The 19146-nt window shown below is 41.9% G+C and overlaps 1 long non-coding RNA gene across 1 annotated transcript in view; it reads left to right on the top strand.

The window, feature by feature from the left end:
- Positions 1-18617, top strand: part of LOC147004137 (uncharacterized) — a 50433-nt gene extending 31816 nt beyond the window's left edge. Inside the window, exons 2-3 of the long non-coding RNA XR_015047288.1 lie at positions 15215-15299; positions 18037-18617. This is a non-coding gene — a long non-coding RNA (uncharacterized LOC147004137). The remainder of the gene's footprint in view (positions 1-15214; positions 15300-18036) is intronic.
- The last annotated feature ends 529 nt before the right edge of the window (positions 18618-19146 follow it).

The following is a 19146-nucleotide window of genomic DNA, read 5'->3' as shown; positions in this document are numbered from 1 at the left end:
AGTGATAAAGCCTGGAGATTGAATCCTCCTAGAGAAAGCTTATTCAGAGAGTATTCACTGTAGGTTTGACCCACCAGCAAGTGCTTACCCACCTAAAGTCCTGGAACAAGATCACCTGCTGTATCCCCTGAGAAACGTTTTAATGTTCCTTTATGGTTGTTCATGTTACTGGAGAAACTGAGTTTCTTTTCAAAGTTCTTAGTCTTGTTAATAAAGTGAATTAAAAGTGGACTTATTAGGAAAAGAAAGGGCCCTTTATTAGATCTTGAGAGAAAAATAACAATCAAGCAAGTTGCAAATCTTAGCAGTTGCCAGGGAGAGGGAGATTGAGAGAAAGTCATACCTTTCAAATTAAGCAAGGATGTCAGCAAGCAGCTGCATGGCCAAAGATCAGGTGGGGATTCAGAAGATTTAGAAAGCTCAGTGTAGAAGAATGAAAATAGATCCATACTTACTACTTTTCACAAAACTCAACTCCAAATGATTCAAAGACTTTAACATAAAACTAGTTACACTGGGCTGGTGAGATGGCTCAGCGGTTAACAGTGCTGAATGCTCTTCCAAAGGTCCTGAGTTCAAATCCCAGCATCCACATGGTGGCTCACAACCATCCATAACGAAATCTGATGCCCTCTTCTGGAGCGTCTGAAGACAGCTACAGTGTCCTTACATATAATAAATAAATAAATAAATAAATATTAAAAAAAACCCCAAAAAACTAGTTACACTGAACCTAATAAAAGAGAAAATGGGGACTACCCTTAAAGTCATTGGCACAGTAGAAGACTATCTGACCAGAACACCATTAGTTTAGGCTCTAAGATCAAGAATTAATAAACAGGACCTCAAAAAATTGAAAACTTTCTGTAAGACAAGGGCACCATCAATCAGACCATGAACAGCCTACATAATGGGAAAAGATTTTTTTTTTAACCAATTCCACAGCTAATAGAGTGCTAGTATCTAAAATATATAAAGAACTCAAGGAACAATATACTTTTTAAAATACAAATAAACCAATTAAAAAATGAGGAACAGATCTAAACAGAATTCTCAATAGAGAGATCTCAGATGGCTGAGAAACACCTAAAGAAATGTTCATCATCCTTAGCCATTAAAGAACAAACACAAAACTAATTTAAAATTCTGTCTTAGACTTGTCAGAATGGTTAAGATTAATAACACAAGTGAGAGCATATGATGGCAGAGATGTGGCACAAGAGAAACTTGGAGGAGCCTCCATTGCTGGTGGAGTGCACACTTGCACAGCCATTACGGAAATCAACACGTGGGGTTCCTCTGAAAGATGGGAATCTATCTCAAGACCCAGCTATACCCCTCTCAGCCACATACCCAAAGGACACTTCATCCTACCACAAGGACACTTGCTCAACCATTTTCATTGTACCTTTATTCATAATAGCCAGAAAATGGAGATAACCTAGATGTCAACAGATGAATGGATAAAGAAAATGTGGTACATTTATACAATAGAGTATTATTCAGCTGTTAAAAAATGACATCATGAAGTTTGTAAGCAAATAGATAGAACTTGAAAAAAGTCATTCAGAGTGAAGTTACTCAGACCCAGAAAGATAAATATGGTATGTATTTGCTTATATGTAAATATTAGCTTCAAATAAATGCTAATCATAGACCCAGAGAGGAATGTGGGGTTTGAGGAGGGGAAATGGGGTTGAGGAAAGGAATCCAGTGAGAGACAGCTAGAATTGGCAGGCATTTGAGGGACAGTATGGGAACCCAGTTCAGTGACTTTCTAAAATATATGAAGGCCATCCTAAAAAAGTTCCCAAATGATGAGGGAAAAGGAGACTCAACTAGCCATGTCTTGACACCAAATGAAGCTTCCAGTTCTGGGAATGCATCCTGTTGAGTTGTTGGCCAAAAGGGTCCTACAGAAATTCCCAAATAACCCTGGGTGTTGCCAAGACAGTAGGTTGCTCTCTGCAAACTGACAGCAAGCCCTATTGCTGAAGACAACACCTACACAACTCATTAAACTTGGAGAGGGTGGGCTAGTGCCTGCATAGAACCATCGCTCTTAAATTCTAGTGTCTTTGGTGAGAATATATGAGACAAAGTATATTTTTAATAAAAGGGGGTGTTGAGATGAGAAAGTAAGAGAGCGAGAGCTTGCACACATGCAAGAGACAGACAGACAGAGAGAGAGAGAGAGAGAGAGAGAGAGAGAGAGAGAGAGAGAGAGAGAGAACCCAGAGTCTCTGGAAAAGCATACTTAAGCTTTTGGACAATATCTGAAAGACAGTTACTCAAAAGAAAAAAAAAAAAAGGGAAAAGAAATGTTGACCCAGATATTAGATAACCTGGACAGTGTTGCCCAGAGGGAAGCTGCATAATGACTATAGGAAGGGAAGGTAACTACTTATGTCATTAAGAGGATAATTACTCCTCCCCTTTCCCAAGCATGGCTTCACATGAATCAGATATTCTGTGGAGAGGACTCCATGCCAGACGCTTGACAGTGAATTAACTCTTAAGGGAGGGAAGAATATTATGTTTCACTCATGGGTCACTTGAGAATGTTACATCTCCATTTAGAGCCATAGGTATTCCACACTTTTGACTAGGATGTCTAAGGAAGACTGGTTATGGTGTTTATCTTTCCAGTTTACCAGGGAAATAGGAGGAAGGGTCCAAAGCCTGTGGGGAGGGGTCTCTCCTCAACAACCGCCCAGGCTCCTAATCCCAATCTAGCTACTTAATAATGCCAACCAGAAAGAGATTTCACATTGGTCACACATAGGTCTGACAGCTTATCTCAGATGACCTTGCAGGAGACATGGGAGCTGGAATAATGATGTGTGGAATCACAGAACTGAATGTGTGTGTGCAATATGTATGTATGCATGCATGCATGAATGTATGCATGTATGTATTTCTCAAGATCTAGAAGGTATTCATATGGTGTGTGGACTCCTGAATTTGTTCCCTTCCTAATGTGTCTAGTTGAATAAATCCCTTTTCTCTGATTTTTACTAGTGCATGCATCTGTAGTTGGTATACTGAGGACTGGCATGCTAACCTTGCTTTTTAAGGCTGCTAGGGCCCAGGTTTGTACCTTAAACTCTGTTAACATCTGAAGCAGTGGCACAGCAGGGCAATAAGGTCTGTAACACAGTGCAAGTTTATGGAATTTCACAATGCTTCATTGCTAGATATCTCAGACTTTGCACTAAAGGGAAAAAATCACCAAACAGGAAAGTAAAAAAAATGTCAATATTTAAAAAAAAAAAACAAACCCAGTGTAACCTGGCATTATGGTGCAAGCTACTTAGGAATCTGAAGCAGGTCTGTGAGCTACCAGGCCTAGGTCTTTTTTGCTAAGTAAGCAAAAAGCAGTGAAATTAGTGGTTTATCTTAACACACAGCTTCAAGCTGACATAAAGAAAAACAAACAAAACTGACCCTTTATTCTTTCTCTATATGTTGAAGATCAACCATCAAGGCCACATCACTTTCTGATTCTGGAACTAACTAAACCAAATACAGCAAACCCTGTAGGAGTGGGGTGTAGTATAGCCCAGGGATTAGAGCACTTGCCTAACATGGAAAAACTCTAGAGTTGACCTCCACTAAATAGATCTATATTTTTTTTTTAAAAAATGTACTGTTGTTGTTTTTGTTCTGTGACCCAGGATGGCTTCAAATTCAGTAAGTTTCTATGTTAGCTTTTTAAGTGCTTTACAGGCATGGATCACCAAAGTAGGCTTTCTTCGAAGGGGTTTGTTGTTGTTGTTTTGTTTTGAAGTTATAATTTTATTATAATATTTTCCCTTTCTATTTCTACCTCCAAACTCTCCCATATTGCCTTCCAACTTCCTACTTGCCTTCAAATTCATAGCCTCTTTGTTTTCCAACTGTTGCTGTATTCATGTAAGTACACATACATACATATCTATGTCTATCTCTATATCATCTCTCTATCTATATATTTGTGTGTACACACACACACACACACACACACACACACACACGCTACCTGTACATATGTTTTCAGTTTAGAACCAGACTAGCATTTGGGGTGCTCTTGCCTGGAAAAGACAACCTCCCCAACTCCTGACTCACCTGCTATTGAATCCTGAATCACCCCCTAAACTGTATATAAACCGTATCCAGTTGACTGTAGCACTCAGTGTTGAAGCCTCATGGGCTTTTTATGTCTCCATCCTGTTTGGCATGTTTGTTCGTGTCATCCTGGTTTGGTTCCAATTTGGAGAGTCGTGTTGATGAGATTATAGGTATAGATTCTGATGTTACTAGGAGACACAATCTCATAGCAAACTCCCTGAACTTTCTTCTGTAGTGTTTCCTAAACTTTCAGATTGGGAACATTTTGTAGGTGTATCCAATGAGACAAGGCTCCACAACTCTGGGTTTTGATAGGTTGTGTTTTAATTGTGGCAGTGTCTGTATGTTGCAAAGAGAAGTTTCTCTAATGAGGGTGAAAATAAATGTTCATAAATTGTTAGAGATTATGCTGGTTTAGTAAATCTTTGGTTGTATAGATTATCCTCTGGTAACCAGGACTTTACTAGCCCTAAGGTGTTAGTTAAGTTTCCAGCACCAACATGGCCTCCTTGTTGAGCAAGTCCTAAATCAAATTAGAGAGCTGTTGGCTACCACCAAGCTATGTGTGGCACTTCTTCACCATTGCAGTTATCATGCTATGCTGGTTGTTTATGTGGTTCATAGGTGTCACGGCTGGGAAGGACAATTGGTTGCCTCCCTCCTTTGGAAGCTTGTATGATGACTTCTGATGTCATGAAAGCTAGTCCTCAGAGAGGAGACTTTCAGGTCAGTTTCAACTCAGGGGCCTCTGAACCCTGTTTCTCATGTACATGGTGTCTTCATCAAGGTATTTAAATAAAAATTTTCTAATTTGTTATTATTTTGGGTTCTTTGCAGTTGTTTTATTTTTGGGTTCAGCGTTTCAGTATGGGTCCCAGACTGCCTTCAAACACAGTAGCTTTCTACCTCTCCCTTGGAAGTACTAGCATTGCTGGCATGTTCCACAAACTTTGGGATTTCTTTGAAGTTTTCAAAGCTGAACATCAGAACTGAACAGGAGGCACTGGGATGTTTTCCTTGTTAACTCTGAGACTAATTGTGTTTGAAGTGGTAGACAAGCTGCTTGAGGGCAGAAAATGAGCGTTGGTGTTACAAGTGGTTGGACTTTGAAACATCAAGGTCACCATGTAGTTTCTGATTCATGTCCAGAATTAGCATGATAGAAAATGGAGTGTACCAGGAGGGCAATTAATACTTGGTGCTCTGTTCGTTTTGATTACTGTCTCATGGGACTGAAGATATAAATTAGAATATACTATTTTGTATATTTACTTAGCAATGCGTTCAAATGTTTGTATATACCTCTTGTGGCAGAGAAAGTGGTATAAAGTAAGGAGCAATTTAAAAATAGTAAATATGAAGGATAGGGGTGTGACCTAGTGCTAGGACTCCTGTCTAACATGTTGGGACTCTAAGTTATATCCCTAGCACTACCAACAAACCAACGAAATCAAATGTAAAAATGAGAATTAATCAGTTACCTAACAGCTAGAATGCATTGTAAATTGGCACACATTATTATTACAATGGTTAATCTTCATTGTCTACCTGATTGGTTTTAGAATCATCATGGAGACAAAGTATGTTTATGTGGAGCAATGGGCTGCACATAGACAGCCTGGTCTCCAGTCAAGCATAGGTCTTGAACCCTGGGTAGTGATTTCTACCTATATCATTCGATCATGTCTTCTGGACCTTCGGCTCCTATCGAAGTTACCACCCCCACAGCCCCCACAAGAGAGGTGTGTGGCTATCAGTCATGTAGAAGCACCACCAAGCCTTCCCACATGCAAATAAGGTTTCCCCCAAACTCTCAGTCCAACCCAATGAGAGGTACCTGCTGTCTAAGCCTGAATCACCCCCAAAACAGCCTATAAATTCTATCCAGGAAATTAAAGGTGAGCGAGAACTACTCTGTCCCCTGAGGTTTTTGTTCCAAGAGCTGTAACACTTGAGAAGAGATTTTCTCTCCCGAAGAAGATCTCCCTGAGGTCCTTCCACAGGCTTCACTGGTTTGGCTTCTCGTAGGCTCAGCCAGACAAGACTCAGTGCATGGCCAGCTTGGAGTTACTGAGCGACCTGGAAGAAAAGGCAGAGACTTCATCTCCCTGCCTGCACTCACTTCTCTTCACAGGAACCCTCACAGCAGGACTGGCCAGAGATCTCTGTGGAAAACATCTGGTACCCAGGCCCACATGTTTAGGTTAGTCTGGATAGGTTAAATGAGAAGAGAAGACCTAGCTTGAGTGTGGGCAGCCCTGGGCTGGGGCTCCAGGTTGAACAAAAAGGAGAAAGTGGGCAGAGCAGCAGCATTCATCTTCTGGCTGTGGCTGTAATGTGCTGTAACGTGCCTTTCTTTCCCTGAAATGATGGACTGTATTTTTTAAGGTATAAGTGAGAATAACAGCAATAATCATAATATGAGAAAAATGCTTTTTCTTTAAAATTGTTTATCAGATATTTGGTCATAGAAATAGGAAATGATACTATTGCAATATGAATGATCAAAATTAACAAGTAGGCAGGCATGGTGGTACTCATTCTGTAATGCCAAAGCATAGGAGGGTTAGGCAGGGGGATTGAAGGCTTAGAGCTATTTTGTTCTCAATAGCAAGTTCTGAGCAGATCAGACTACATGGCAAGACGTTTTCTAATATAATTATAAGAACAAAAATCAGTCTTTTTCTATATTGGTGCGTGCTCTCTCTCTCTCTCTAATATTTACTATGACTAATATAGTTATATAATAATATACAATACATAATACATAATATATCACATACAACAGATAACATATAGCATATATACCATAATATATATGATATATAATATAAAATATATAACATGTAATATATAAAATAATATAATAATTAATATACTTGATAATATGATATAGAATGTAGAATAGAATATAAAATACAGTGTTACTAGTAAGAGTTACTATAACTAATATAATTATATTAATTACATATATATGTTATATTAGACAAAGGACACTACAGTGATAAATAACCTGAATGCATTTTTGTCTCTTTGAAATGCAATAGAAGTAGGTGTGAATATTCAGAGATTGGAAACTCATTTGTGAAATATAAACAGGGGCGTCATAGATATTACTAGATCCGCCATTTTGTACAGTTAGTATAGTTCACAACATGCTAAGCCAGTGAGAGAGAGGTATGAGAAGAGGAAATTGAGTCAATCAAAGAAACAGATAAAAACAAAAGCAAAATTGAAATAAAGGAAATGGGGGGCGGTGCATGGAGAGAAACATTTATCACCAAGAAAACAGGATGGGAAGAAAAGAGGGATTCTGTTTGTTTCTTTTGAGATAGAGACTTTCACTGACCTGGAACTTGGTGTGTAGGTTAGGGGCTGATGATCAGGGGCCAAGGATCTGCCTGAGGTTGTTAATATGACCCCAGGCCCTCACGTTTATAAAGAAAGCACTTTACCAACTGCTCATCCCCAGTCAAAAGAAGGGCCAAGGAGCATGCTCAGTGATATGGGGTGGGAATGAGGCAGTTATGGAGATATGACTGAGTAATCTGACTTTATACTTTAAAGCACTATGTGCGTTACTCTTATGTAGACATGCCATCACCTAAGAAAATAAGTTCCCATTGTCCTTTAAGACAGTAACAAGCAATTCCCACTTCCTGGCCCTGGTATTCCCCTGTACTGGGGCATATAATCTTTACAAGACCAAGAGGCTCTTCTCCCACTGGTGGACTACCAGGCCATCTTGAGGGAGTGTTAGATGAATAATTCCATTGACTGAAGCACTGTAGACTGTCAAGGCCATCAGGTTGGAGTGAGGAAGCCTGGCTCTGAAGACAACAAAAAAGAGATCAGATGCTCCTCCTAGGTCTCTGTATCTTCATGCCTTGGTCTATTTCTCACTGTCCTGAGAAATCTGAGCTCAACATGAACAGCTCCTGGAACCACATAGCTGAAAACCTTGTGTCCTTCACTGTATGGCAACTTCTGACCAGCTACTAGTCTCAGATGCAATGAGAAGTCACTTTGTCTTTTGTCTAGACTTGGTTTGGCCCTAAGTTGCTCCTGAGTCCTACTGACTTAGAGAAATACTTAAGGAAGAGAAAGAGGATTAAAAGTTCTTTCATCTGTATCAGAACCTTCAGAACAAGTGAGAGAACCTTTGTGTGTGATAGGGTTGGCAATGAGGTTGCTAAGGCAGCTGCTTGAATGTGTGACCTGGTGTTTGTCTTATGCACGGAACACTCACTGAACAGTGCAGCTAGCCACAGGTGGACAAGCCAGGAGAGAACAAATGACTTGGGGCTAGAAAGGAGAGGGACAGCATTCTAGAGTCAGGAGAGCTATGAGACTGTCTCCCCCTTCTCCCTGCCTGTGTTTGGCTGGGCTCTTCTTAGTCCTTCACATGCTCCATGATTTCTCAAATATGCTTCCAGCATGCTGCAAATTCATTAATGCTTATTCTAATTATTATATTAATTAAATGAGGCCAGAGGTGGCCAGGGTCATAGTAGACTGTCCATCTCCTGATTATGCACTTCTAAGGGTGAAAATGTGTGGCAAAGAGGTGCTTTCCCCAAATCCAATTCAAAGTGTTATAAAAATGTAAGAAGTCAGCCAGCTAGCCAGCCAGTCAATTAGTCCTCTGAGGCTATGCTTCGATTGCTACAATACCATTCTGAAACAACCTCATACCTTCTCTACAGTCATGGGCAGAACTTTATGTCTTCTTTTTCTCTTTATGATGATCATTAGGAGTCTCCTAAAAACTAGCTCTGGATGTCCAGTGTGAAGAAGGGACAGGTGGGACAGCAGTTATCCTCATTTTTGCCACTGAGCATCTGTGTGATGTCAACAAGTCACAAAGCCTTCCTAGGCTTTAACTTTCTCATTTGAAGAGTGAAGAGGAAGATGGACGGATGATTCTGTGCATCTCAGGAGCAGTACTCTCCTAGGCTCCTTGATGGCTTTGAGCAGACTTCTGCTGAGACCCAGCTCTGGGATGTCACCTAAATTGTGACCTTTCAGGACACTAGCACTGCAGCCAACCAACAGTGGATAGAGGGTGGGAAGAGGAGTCTACCCCATTGGCTGCTGTTCTGCACCTCAGAGTTTTGAGATCCAGAGTGTGCATCAAGAGTTGTCTGTGCCATATGCTCCAAATGATCTCAGCAAATTTGATCCCAGCACTAGGGCTTAAGAAGATGCTTCTATCAAGGCCAGGTCCAACCAGGGGTTTTAAAGCAGGGAGGGACCTGAGAGACAGACGTGTAAAGCAGGAGTTGGTGTCCCTGGGAGGACATTAGCAATCTGACCAGTTCCCAGACTGGAAGTGGTCACGTGGCTCTTGGCTTATTACCAAAGTCAGGAAGGACATTCTTTTCCATGAGGCAGAAGACTCCTGGGAGGTGGAGACTTTCAGAGGCAGCTCTTTCTTTGCTGTTTGTGTGCATGATTTCTCTTTCAGAAATGCCAGGAGGCTTCATGTACGGCTTGGCTTGATAAGCCATGTTAGAATGAGAGGAATTATAAACGCTTGCCATTGTCACTATGCCATCATTATTATGGTAGTGCAATCAGTAAAATAAACCTGCCTCTTGAGGTCTAGTGTAATTGGATTCTGCTGAATTGATGCAATTAAAAGAATTAGGGAGCCCATTAGGTGATTTATGTTTTCTATAAAAAATTTCTCAAAGTAGCAAAAAAGGAAAAGATTAGGCTTCACCCGTGGCTTTGCTTTCTCTAGTCTAACACTCCACCTCCTGGAGAAACACTACATAGTATTTAAGACTCCAGATAGTTTAAAAACTAAGTAGACTGTCTAGCATCAACAAATCTGTAAAATTAAAAAAATAAATATCCATAAGTGAGAGGAGAAATTCTTACTTTATAGTTGATTTAGTAGCATTTCCTTAATAGCATTAGCTTCAAAGACGTGTGTAGCATGAATGTGCCAAACATTACATAATTGCAAAGAAATTAGTCAGAAAAAAAATAATAAATGCCTTTAGGTTTGTGTCTTTGACTTGCAAACGAAAATTCAGAAGCTATTTACAGAGTTTGAAGCAATGATGTCTGGACCAGTGTCTAGTATATTTAATATTATTTCTTAGAATTTAAATTAACTTAAATAGCTATTGACTGAAGTCATCATACATAAGAAGCATTTTAGACAGTGACTGACATAAGCATCAATGAATTAATTTCTGTCCTGTTTTCCCTGAAGAGCTCAAGGCAAAACCCGTTTTGATGACTTGGGAATAAAAACAAATGTATGAGGGGAAAGGAAACTCAGAAGAGGAATAAAATCTAAAATCAGGTGGTGTGGCTTATGAAAACTGGTACTAGTAGATATACCATTTGTACTGGCTGGTTTTATGTGTCAACTTGACACAAGCTGAAGTTATCACAGAGAAAGGAGCTTCAGTTGAGGAAATGCCTCCATGAGATCCAGCTATGGGGCATTTTCTCAGTGATCAAGAGGAAAGGCCCCTTGTGGGTTGTGCCATCTCTGGGTCTTAGGTTCTATAAGAGAGCAGGCTGAGCAAGCCAGGGGAAGCGAGTAAAGAACATCCCTCCATGGGCTCTGAATCAGCTCCTGCTTCCTGACCTGCTTGAGTTCCAGTCCTGATATCCTTTGGTGATGAACAGCAATGTGGAAAGTGTAAGCTGAATAAACCCTTTCTCCCCAACTTGCTTCTTGGTCATGATGTTTTGTTCAGGAATAGAAACCCTGACTAAGACAGAGTGTTTCAGTGTATCTCTTCCCACACATTGCTAAGGCCACAGAAGTTCTCAAGATGGATCAGTAGATGGCTATAAGGCAGACACTGAGTGGCTTTTGGAGCTCTACAGGGATCCTCTTGGCACAGTAAGGACTTTCTGCCTGAGAGAAAGTGTACTTCTGGGGTGATGAGTCTTGGAACTCACTTTCTGTGAGGAGGAATACTGTCTTTTCTTTCTATACTACCTTTTAGCTTTTCTTCCATCTTCCCTCAGGGAAGGCAGGGCTGTTCTAATCATTGAAGGGCAACTGTGTTATATCCTATGATAGGGGACAGCTGGAGGCACATCTTTCTAGCACCTATGGGTGCAATTCCTATGCACAATTTTTTCTTTGTTGTTCGAAATGCTTCTAAAATCTGCCTTCCTCTTCTAAGTTCATGGCTCTTTCAGGGTTCTCATAGCCATCATGCCTCCCCGACTTCACTGGAACTGTATTCTGTTCTGGGGGAGATTCCCCACCCGCTGCCCTAACAGTAGGACTTGACTACAGCCCATTTCTCATGTTCTTCTTCCCCACCATGGAATGAGCACTGGATCCAAGCCAGGCTCAAATGGATTCTCTGGAGGGTTAAAATAAGAACCAAGAAAATAGGACCCCCCTTTTTTCTGGTAGAAAAATTGGAGAGGCATGAGTCCACGGCTCTACCGCCAACTCTAACCTATAATACATGAAAGATGGCACATGGGTTAACCTAGACCTCATTGAGAGGTACAAAAGCAGAGAGATGAGGAAGGATAGAGTAGGTACAGTTTTGGTTTTTTCTCTTAAGTTCTATAATTCTACAATATAGTCTAGAAATCTCTATCCAGTGGATTAATTCTGAACTGAGTTTTCTTTCATTTACAGTCTAAAGAACCTAGAACAAGAGAACTGAACTCTGCCTATCATTTCAGTCTTCTGGTTTCCCTGTGTTTTCAGCTGCACAGACATGGCTGGCTCTCAGAGTCCCAGTAGCCTCAGGTTCTTATGCTGCCTGAGACTGTCCCTTTTCAGGCTAATCTCTAATTCACTGTTGCAGTATTAGACTAACTGTAAACGTAGTAGGAATTGGTTAGTCTTTGTACTGTTCTTATAGCTAGTTGTTTAGCTCTTTACAATTGCTAGGATCTTATAACAGAGAAGTGGCAAGATAAACCACTTTCTTTTTTAAATTGTTTATTTATTATTATTGTTGTTATTGATTTTTTTTTGTTTCTTCAAGACAGGGTTTCTCTGTGTAGCCTTGGCTATTCTGAGATTTGCTGCATATACCAGGTTGTCCTCAAACTCAAAAGGTCTGCTTGTCTCTGACTCCCGAATTTTGGGATTAAAGGTATGTGCTGCCATCTCCTGGCTGCTTTTTTTTTGGGGGGGGGGGTTGGTTTTGGTTTGTTTGTTGTTGTTTTGTTTTTTGTTTTTTTTTTTCTGTTTTTGTTTTGATTTTCAAGACAGGAGTTCTCTGTGTAGCCCTGGCTGTCCTGGAATTCACTCTGTAGAACAGGTTGGCCTTGAACTCAGAAATCCGCCTACCTCTGCCTCCCAAGTGCTGGGATTAAAGGTATGCGCCACCACTGCCCAGCTACGACTGTATTTTTATTTCATTCAGAGACAACAACATTTTAAGTTTCCACCAAGAATAGGCATGTAGCAATGTTTTAACTTTGCTTTTACAGTTTGGCTGACAATAGTTATTTTTGTTTTCTGATAATAGCCATTTTTATTTTATTATTATTTTTTAATTAGGTATTTACTTCATTTACATTTCCAATGCTACCCCAAAAGTCCCCCAAACCCTTCCACCCCACTCCCACTTCTTGGCCCTAGTGTTCCCCTGTACTGAGGCATATAAAGTTTGCAAGACCAATGGGCCTCTCTTTCCACTGATGACTGACTAGGTCATCTTCTGATACATATGCGCTGGAGACATGAGCTCCAGGGGGTACTGGTTAGATCTTATTGTTGTTCCACCTATAGGGTTGCAGACCTCTTTAGCTCCTTGGGTACTTTCTCTAGCTCCTCCATTGGGGGCCCTGTGATCCATCCAATAGCTGACTGTGAGCATCCACTTCTGTGTTTGCTAGGCCCCGGCAAGGTCTCACAAGAGACAGCTATATCTGGGTCCTTTCAGCAAAATCTTGCTAGTATATGCAGTGGTGTCAGCGTTTGGAAGCTGATTATGGGATGGATACCCGGATATCCATCTCTATATGGTCCATCCTTTCGTCTAAGCTCCGAACTTTGTCTCTGTAACTCCTTCCATGGGTGTTTTGTTCCCAATTCTAAGAAGGGGTGGATTGTCCACACTTTGGTCTTCGTTCTTCTTGAGTGTCATGTGTTTCACAAATTGTATGTTATATCTTGGGTATCCTAAGTTTCTGGGCTAATATCCACTTATCAGTGAGTACATTATGTGTGAGTTCTTTTGTGATTGGGTTACCTCACTCAGGATGATGCCCTCCAGGTCCATCCATTTGCCTAGGAATTTCATAATTCATTCTTTTTAATAGCTGAGTAGTACTCCGTTGTGTAAATGTACCACATTTTCTGTATCCATTCCTCTGTTGAGGGGCATCTGAGTTCTTTCCAGCTTCTGGCTATTACAAATAAGGCTGCTATGAACATAGTTGAGCATGTGTCCTTCTTACCGGTTGGAACATCTTCTGGATATATGCCCAGGAGAGGTATTGTGGGATCCTCCGGTAGTACTATGTCCAATTTTCTGAGGAACCGCCAGACTGATTTCCAGAGTGGTTGTACAAGCTTGCAATTCCACCAAAAATGGAGGAGTGTTCCTCTTTCTCCACATCCTCGCCAGCATCTGCTGTCACCTAAATTTTTGATCTTAGCCATTTAGGCTGGTGTGAGGTGGAATCTCAGGGTTGTTTTGATTTGCATTTCCCTGATGATTAAGGATGCTGAACATTTTTTCAGGTGCTTCTCACTGGCTGCTTACTTTAAAAATTATATATGTATATATTTGAATGTGGGCTTGTGCACTTAAGTACCCAAGAAGGCCAAAAGAGAGCATTGAATCTCCTGGAGCTGTTTAGATGGTTGTGAGCCATGCCATGTGGTTGCTGTGGTTAAAACTCAGGTCCCCTATAAGAGCAGCGAGTGATCTTAGCCACTGAGCCATTGCTCTAGTATATAAGATAAGTCATTTTCTTTAACAAATGTGATGGATTGGGTAGTTTAAAATAAGAGAAAAATTAATTAAATGTGTTATGTATGTATGGTTACAGTTGGAGTCAGAGACAAGGGGCAGACGATGGCATCCTGTGGGCTGAGGGGCAGCAATAAACCATGATGGCAATAGAGGATCTGAGATGATGAGGACAGACACTTGAGCTGAGGAAGCAGTGCTATCCACTGTCTTCCTCCTCTCAAGGATGTAGGTAATGTGGGAAGATGGAGGGCTGACAGCAGATGCTTGTAGGTGATTCCCAGGGAGGTGTCTGAGAAACACGTTCGGCTACTTTCCCAAAGCTAAGTGTTTCCAAAGATGCTTGAAACAGTTGTGTAGAGAACAGGATGGACCAAACTAGGAGATGACTGAGCAACTGATGTCCCTTGTGATTCTCAGAGTGCCATGAGGTGAGCCCTCTGTGACATCACAGGGTAAATCCCTGCCTTAGTAATAGCAGAGTGCTTAGCCTGAGGATAACTCAGAGTCTAGCAAGGAGGTCTGGGATTCACACTGAGCACGTGTGTCTGCCTAGACTTGGGCTGTTTTCTGGGATGGACTACCTGAAATTCATCACATGAGTAGCTCACTCAGTGCGAGGCACTTCTTCACTGGGGTCTTAAGTGGGGGAGGCAGAAATAGGGAGAGGGACTTAAAGTGTTTCTGATTGAAGACAGCTCTAAGACTGTCTTCAAGAGAGCTAAGGGGAGCTAGAAATAGATCAGAAGTCTCATAGTAGTGGGAATGGCCACTCAAGACTGTAGGAAGAAGAACCCCTCACTCACCAGGAGGAGAGGCCTTGGAAAGAAGCCATATATATATATGGACATGGACTTGAGCCCCCAGCCTAGGCCAGGAAGGAGGGAACAGTGCTTTTGCCATGCCCACATTTGACCATCACACATAGCTTGTCCAGGGAAGGAGGCAGAGCATCCCTGACACTGGTATCTGATCTTCCCTGGTGACTTCAGTCCCTGGTAGTAGCAATCTTTGCATGTGTACTCAGAGAGCTGCCACAATATGAGTCAAACATCAATGCCAGTATCATGGGAAACGCCATGACAGCACCTTCCTCTCTCATTCTATACTTAAATACATGTTTTCATTTTGTAGGTGTGTTGTATACGTTCTTACGTATGTGCTCATGTCTGCAGGTCCACATCCATATGTGTGAAAGTGCATGAGGAGGACATGGAATGATGCCACATATCTTGCTACAAATAAGTATAAACAGTTGCTGTAAGTATCAGAAAGGTGTGTGTGTGTGTGTGTGTGTGTGTGTATGTGTGTGTGTGTGTCTGTGCATATGCGCATGCTAAAGAACTTGCCAAACAAGTACTCAGGGAGACAACACCTACAGCTCACCAGTTGTAGTTACACAAGTCAGGGTACTTTATGTTAAGAGAGAAAGCACGGTCGTTCCTCATGTTACATCTAGGCACATGGGAAGAAGCTGGAGAGAGGTGTGGTCAGCCTCTGTTACCTCATATAGCCTGTTGCCATGGTTAAAGGCTGTGGTGTTGGTGTGAGGGAGCTCAGAGATGGGATGGGATCTGGAAGGAACTGAAGGTTTGTTGGGCTGTATGTTGGGAGAAATATATACAGATCCCCATGATGAAGTCCTGACTAAACCTCATTGTGCTGTACTGGGAGATAGGAGTGAGGAAGTGTATGAAGCCTAATGTGGTCCTTGAAGTGACCTTTAGCAGGGCCTGTGCTAAAGCAGTAGAAACTGTTGCAGTATCAGCAGGGTGTGTGTGTGTGTGTGTGTGTGTGTGTGTGTGTGTGTTGTGTGTGCATATGCACATGCTAAAGAACTTGCCAAACAAGTACTCAGGGAGACAACACCTACAACTCACCAGAGAATAAGCCTAGGGAATGGTCACACCCAGCTTGTACCACATGAAAAGACTCCAGGTTCCAGACTAGTGCAGGATGAAGCTCGGATGTTGTGCCCTAAGCCATGGACAACTATCAGCTATGGCAGTCCATTGTGTCCAGGGTCCTACTCTAGGCTTCTGAAAGGACTTTGCTTCTTCACAGTAATAATCTTGTCTTGTATGTCCAGGGGTTGTCTCCAGCATGACCGAAAGCAGGTACTCAACAGGTGTGGGAACTAAAAGAGAGGCTGGGGAAGGGGGGGAGGGAGGATAGCCCAAGTCTGGCCAGAGTTCTACCTATGCTCTGGGCAGGCAGACATGGGAGGGCTGCCAGACACTTTCCACTCGGCCCCAGGTGGGCATTTAAGCCACTGACCCCACTCAATAGGGGGTGGACAAGGGGCAGCCCCCAACAAGGGGCCCTGGAGTAACACCCTGTAGCCCCGGGGTTATGGGAGTGAGGGCTGAGGGAGAGAGGTTCCCACACAGGTGAGAGTCTGTGCAGCGGGCCTTGATGAGCAGAGACAGTCTATGGTTTAAGACCTTTATTATAGAAAGGCAAGGAGAAAGGATAGAAGGTAAAAGAGAGAGAGACCGGCCATGGTCAAGAGGAGACAAAGGGGAAAGGGAGATAGAGAAGAAAGTCTAGAGAGTAAGAGGGAGAGAGACAAAGAGAGGAAAGAAGAGAGGAGAGTAAGGAGATTAAGAGCAAGAGGAGTCAGAGAGTGAGAAGGGGTCAAACAGCCCTTTTTATGGTATGCTGTTATCTTTACTGTTGCTAGGTAACTGGGGATGAGTCTAGCCTGAAGGTTAGAAGCTTGGAACATTGCCTATATGACTACTAACCATGCTTCTCCTGTGTGGGCTGAGGGGACGGTTACTTTGACATGAGCCAGAGTTCCAGGAGACATGAGAGAATTCCCTCCATCCCATGTAGGTGAATTATCACCACCGGGTCCCAGAGTTCAGACCTCAGCTTGACTGGAGACCAGACTGTTTGTGTATAGCCCATCGTCCCACAAACAGGATATATTATTCCAGCACTCTACCTAACCCTGCACACTATACATAATTATGTTTAAATTGTATGTTAGTGTGCGTGGTCTGGGAGTGTATATACAGGAGTACATGTGACTTCAGGTATAAAGGCATGCAGGAAAGAGCAGGAGCAAGAACCTGAATGGCAGTCACAAGGGCTCTGTGAAGTTCTTGAGGTGTTCCTTATTTGACACAACAGGAGTTCTGTTAAGCCAGAACAGCAGTAAATACAAGGGTGCCTGTCATGCTATATATAGTCTCAACGAGAAGACACCATACACATGCCAGGAAGGGAGGCCTCTGGAAGAAACTGTCAAGTCAGTACCTGCTTTTAAGACTCAAAACTCACGCTCATAAGTGATCAACTACTTACATTGCCCCCTATGCCATTATTTCAGGGAACATATGTTACACAGGTCCATAAGGAAGTGCTTTCCAGGACCTTCTCTGTGTTTTCTTTTAAACTTGTGAACCTTCCTAGAAATCTTTATTTTCAACTCATAGGCCATTTCCTGCATGGCCACAGACATTGATATCACATCCCTTCTTCATCTACTTAACATATTTATATTTATGTCTGTTAATGTATTTGTGAATGAATCTGTGTGTGTGTGTGTGTGTGTGTGTGTGTGTGTGTGTGTGCGTGTGTGTGTAGGATCATATCAGTTGTTTCTTTAGTGACATTCTCAGAAGTCATCAACTATCATGATGAGGCCCAGGAGGGAAACTTCCTGAAATTCTGCTTTCTGGGAAATCCTATTACAAGCTGTGTTTAATGGTGGTGAAGAGACAGGTTAGAGGCCAAAATTTCAATCAATTTGATACCAGTCCAAAAGGCACCTGTGTACCTGGACACCCTTTGAGCTTTCCTAAACAGAGTGAGGCTTGGCCTCTGTGACCTCACAGAAGGGTTCACTGTCATGGTTATGGGTGTACCCTAGTTCTGAGGGCAGCAGAGTCCAATGCCTTAGGGGTTTCTGGACTGTTTAGATAGTTTACCTCATCTTGATTTAACTGGACACAATATATCTATCTAGAATATCATCTGTTTCTTCTAGATTGCTGCAGTGTTGTTGAGTATATGCTTTTCTAGTAAGATCAGATGACCCTGAGATTCTACCATACACCAATTAGAATTGCAAAGATCAAGAACTCAAGTGACAACACATGGTGACAAGGGTGTGGAGAAAGAGTTACACTCCACTATTGCTTCTGGAATTGCAAACTGGTACAACCACTCTGGAAATCAATCTGGCAGTACCTCAGAAAATTGGAAATAATTCTACATGAAGACCCAGATATTCCACTACTGGGCATATACACAAAAGAAGATACACAATAACACAAGGACACATGCTCCACTATGTCCATAACTGCCATATTTGTATTAGCCAAAATCTGGAAACAATCCAGATGTTCTTCAACCAAGGAATGGATGTAGAAAAAATGTGGTTCAATAACACAATGGAATACTGCTCATCTATTAAAACTGAGAACATCATGAAATTTGCAGGCAAATGGAGAGAACTAGAAAATGTCATCCTGAGTGAGGAACCCAGGCTCAAAAGGACATACATGTTATGTCCTCATTGATAAGTAGTTATTTGGCAAAAAGATCAGAATACCATTATACACAACTCACAGACCACATAAAATTTAATTAGAAGGAATGCCAAATTGTGGATACTTCAATTCCACATAGAAGGAGAAACAAAATAATCCCAGGAGGCAGAAGAAGGGAGGGATGTGGATAAAAGAGGGAGAATCAGGGACAATCGGGGGCAGGATCAGGTATGTGGGGAGACAGGAGAGAAGGCCAGAGGGCCTGGAGTATTAATAGAAACATACAACAGTGTGGGAATGAAGAGCAGGGCAAATATCTAGATAGTCCCAGACAAGATGGATGTGGAAGTCTCCCAAACCTCATTGGGGATGACCTTAGCCGAAATGTCCAAGAGTGGGTAGACGGAATCTAAATAGAATATCTCCAGTAGAGAGCATGGCCCCCATTTGAGGCATGGGGGCACCCGACCATCTTCAAAATTTGGACCCAGAATTGTTCATATCTAATTGTATGTAGTGACAAAAGTGGAGCAGAGACTGAAGAAAATGCCATCCACTGCCTTGATCAATCCATCCTATGGGCAGGAACAAAAAAAAAAAAAAAA

Source organism: Mus caroli, unplaced genomic scaffold, assembly GCF_978045245.1.
Source record: "Mus caroli unplaced genomic scaffold, Mus_caroli_1 scaffold_6, whole genome shotgun sequence".
In the NCBI taxonomy this organism is placed as follows: Eukaryota; Metazoa; Chordata; class Mammalia; order Rodentia; family Muridae; genus Mus; species Mus caroli.
Note: the sequence above shows the minus strand (reverse complement) of the source record. Positions and strands in the feature narration are given on the sequence as shown.